The following is a 4,266-nucleotide window of genomic DNA, read 5'->3' as shown; positions in this document are numbered from 1 at the left end:
AGACCCCGGCATGGCACAGTATTCTGTTCTATTACATATCCCCCACGAGAAACGTGATAAAGGCTCAGCGACCCCGGCATGGCACAGTATTCTCTTCTATTACATATCCCCCACGAGAAACGTGATAAAGGCTCAGAGACCCCGGCATGGTACAGTATTCTCTTCTATTACATATCCCCCACGAGAAACGTGATAAAGGCTCAGAGACCCCGGCATGGTACAGTATTCTCTTCTATTACATATCCCCCACGAGAAACGTGATAAAGGCTCAGAGACCCCGGCATGGCACAGTATTCTGTTCTATTACATATCCCCCACGAGAAACGTGATAAAGGCTCAGAGACCCCGGCATGGTACAGTATTCTGTTCTATTACATATCCCCCACGAGAAACGTGATAAAGGCTCAGAGACCCCGGCATGGTACAGTATTCTGTTCTATTACATAACCCCCACGAGAAACGTGATAAAGGCTCAGAGACCCCGGCATGGTACAGTATTCTGTTCTATTACATAACCCCCACGAGAAACGTGATAAAGGCTCAGAGACCCCGGCATGGTACAGTATTCTGTTCTATTACATATCCCCCACGAGAAACGTGATAAAGGCTCAGAGACCGAGGCATGGTACAGTATTCTGTTCTATTACATATCCCCCACGAGAAACGTGATAAAGGCTCAGAGACCCCGGCATGGTACAGTATTCTGTTCTATTACATATCCCCCACGAGAAACGTGATAAAGGCTCAGAGACCCCGGCATGGTACAGTATTCTGTTCTATTACATATCCCCCACGAGAAACGTGATAAAGGCTCAGAGACCCAGGCATGGTACAGTATTCTGTTCTATTACATATCCCCCACGAGAAACGTGATAAAGGCTCAGAGACCCCGGCATGGTACAGTATTCTGTTCTATTACATATCCCCCACGAGAAACGTGATAAAGGCTCAGAGACCCCGGCATGGTACAGTATTCTGTTCTATTACATATCCCCCACGAGAAACGTGATAAAGGCTCAGAGACCCCGGCATGGTACAGTATTCTGTTCTATTACATATCCCCCACGAGAAACGTGATAAAGGCTCAGCGACTCCGGCATGGTACAGTATTCTGTTCTATTACATATCCCCCACGAGAAACGTGATAAAGGCTCAGCGACTCCGGCATGGTACAGTATTCTGTTCTATTACATATCCCCCACGAGAAACGTGATAAAGGCTCAGCGACTCCGGCATGGTACAGTATTCTGTTCTATTACATATCCCCCACGAGAAACGTGATAAAAGCTCAGAGGACCCCGGCATGGTACAGTATTCTGTTCTATTACATATCCCCCACGAGAAACGTGATAAAGGCTCAGAGACCCCGGCATGGTACAGTATTCTGTTCTATTACATATCCCCCACGAGAAACGTGATAAAGGCTCAGCGACCCCGGCATGGTACAGTATTCTGTTCTATTACATATCCCCCACGAGAAACGTGATAAAGGCTCAGAGACCCCGGCATGGTACAGTATTCTGTTCTATTACATATCCCCCACGAGAAACGTGATAAAGGCTCAGAGACCCTGGCATGGTACAGTATTCTGTTCTATTACATATCCCCCACGAGAAACGTGATAAAGGCTCAGAGACCCCGGCATGGTACAGTATTCTGTTCTATTACATAACCCCACGAGAAACGTGATAAAGGCTCAGAGACCCCGGCATGGCACAGTATTCTGTTCTATTACATATCCCCCACGAGAAACGTCATAAAGGCTCAGAGACCCCGGCATGGCACAGTATTCTGTTCTATTACATATCCCCCACGAGAAACGTGATAAAGGCTCAGAGACCCCGGCATGGACTACTGTAATGCCCTCTTCCTTGGCCTACCCTCCTCCACCACCAAGCCCTTACAAATGCTCCAGAATGCCATCGCCAGGGTCATCACCAACTCAAGGAAAGCTGATCACATTACCCCAATACTCAAAGAACTCCACTGGCTCCCCATCGCATCCCGAATTCTCTTCAAAATTCTAACCATAGTGCACAAGTCCATCCACTCGCACAATTCCAATTGGTTGGATGAACCCTTTCGTCCTATACGCACTGAACGACCCACTCGCACTGTCAACAAAGGCACCCTCTCCATTCCCCCTTTGAAAAAAGTCCACCTCTCCTCTACTAGGGACCGTGCACTATCCATTGCAGGCCCTAAACAATGGAACACCCTCCCTACCACTCTCAGGCTAGAGCCATGTTACGCCAAGTTCAGAAAAAAACTTAAAACATGGCTCTTCCGACAAGCCTACCCTGATTAAGTACACCGACTTCTGCAAGATCTTGCCTACGCCTTGTATATTCCTGTAAATAGTCCGTTGCAGTTTTTATTTATTGCTTTAATTCCTCCACCTCCTGCTCTTTGTATACTCCTCCTTGTTCGCCCTCCCTGTTCATTGTAATTTCTACCTTTAAAGTTACATTGTAAACCGGTATGATGTATGCATACTAATACCGGTATATAAAAGTTTTTAAATAAATAAATAAAATAAATAAATAAATGGCACAGTATTCTGTTCTATTACATATCCCCCACGAGAAACGTGATAAAGGCTCAGAGACCCCAAGGTAGTAACTGCCGCTCCATGCAGGTTACCCCATGTTTCTGTTAAGGGCAGTAACTGCCTCTCTGTGCAGGTTACCCCATGTTTCTGTTAAGGGTAGTAACTGCCGCTCCGTGCAGGTTACCCCATGTTTCTGTTAAGGGTAGTAACTGCCGCTCCATGCAGGTTACCCCATGTTTCTGTTAACGGAAGTAAACGCTGCTCCGTGCAGGTTACCCCCATGTTTCTGTTAAGGGCAGTAGCTGCCGCTCCGTGCAGGTTACCCCATGTTTCTGTTAAGGGTAGTAACTGCCGCTCCCTGCAGGTTACCCCATGTTTCTGTTAAGGGTAGTAACTGCCGCTCCATGCAGGTTACCCCATGTTTCTGTTAACGGAAGTAAACGCTGCTCCGTGCAGGTTACCCCATGTTTCTGTTAAGGGTAGTAACTGCCGCTCCGTGCAGGTTACCCCATGTTTCTGTTAAGGGTAGTAACTGCCGCTCCATGCAGGTTACCCCATGTTTCTGTTAACGGAAGTAAACGCTGCTCCGTGCAGGTTACCCCTTATTTCTGTTAACGGAAGTAACTGCCGCTCTGTGCAGGTTACCCCCATGCCTTCTGTAATGGTAGTAATAGCTCCTCTGTGCAGGTTACCCCATGCCTTCTGTTAATGATAGTTACTGCTAGGGATGTGCAGACAAAAGGTTTTCGTTGAATCGGTGATACGTTTTCGTTGAGGGTCGATTCCATTCAATATGGAAGTATGGAGAATTCCATAAGTTGCCGATCTGTCCATACGTTTCCCGGTTCCCATTAAAGTCAATGGGGGAAGGATTTCCAGCCTATTTATGGCTGCAGAATTGGGGTTTTCTTATCAATTTTCATGAAACTTCTGGGGAGCAATCATCACAACAAAAAAAGAGCTCCAAGGTACTTAGACTGTGGCAAAGTGGCACCTAAGTGGCATGAATAGCCTAAGGCACTGGAAAGGTGCAAAGGGGTACCAGAAGTGGCAAGAGTGCTTTAACAGAGGCACAAAACAGCAGTGAGAATGTCAAAAACACACCACAGCTTCAAAACAGAGCACCGATAGCAGATGCATGAACCATCAAAGGCAGCACCACAGGCAAAGTGGCAAGACAAGTGGCATTGACATCCAACAGCACAACTAAGGGGGAGCATAGCAAGCAGATAGACTAGCACCAACACACTGAGGAACCATGAGAGTGGCAAGAACACCACAAGGAGTTAAGTGAGTCATCTGGTGTATGGCAGCAAAGCAGAGTGGCAGAAAGCTGATAGGGGCAAGACATGCTGGCAGAGTGGAGGTAGTCTGGCCTGGTCCCTTTGGTTTTGATAGGGGAAAGACAGGCTGGCCCAGGAGAGAGTTCCCTTTCCTTTGTGCAGGGAAGGAACGGGTCCACCCCTAGAGTTGAGTGTACCCGGTGTTTACATTGGCGTCCAGTGAATATCGTTGGCGTCTAGTGAATTCCGTTGGTGTCTAGTGAATTCCGACTGTACTTACGCACTTCAGCTGATGACAAAGGAAATGGAAGATCTCTCAGAAATAGGAATACTGCTACTCAAGTCAAAATCTGCAATATCAACCTATGTTGACTTTGTACCGTAGAGGTCAAACACTTCTAGGAACACAAGGCCTGGATGAACAGGCACAGC

The sequence above is a fragment of the Rhinatrema bivittatum genome, chromosome 1 (assembly GCF_901001135.1).
Source record: "Rhinatrema bivittatum chromosome 1, aRhiBiv1.1, whole genome shotgun sequence".
Classification (NCBI taxonomy): Eukaryota; Metazoa; Chordata; class Amphibia; order Gymnophiona; family Rhinatrematidae; genus Rhinatrema; species Rhinatrema bivittatum.
Note: the sequence above shows the minus strand (reverse complement) of the source record.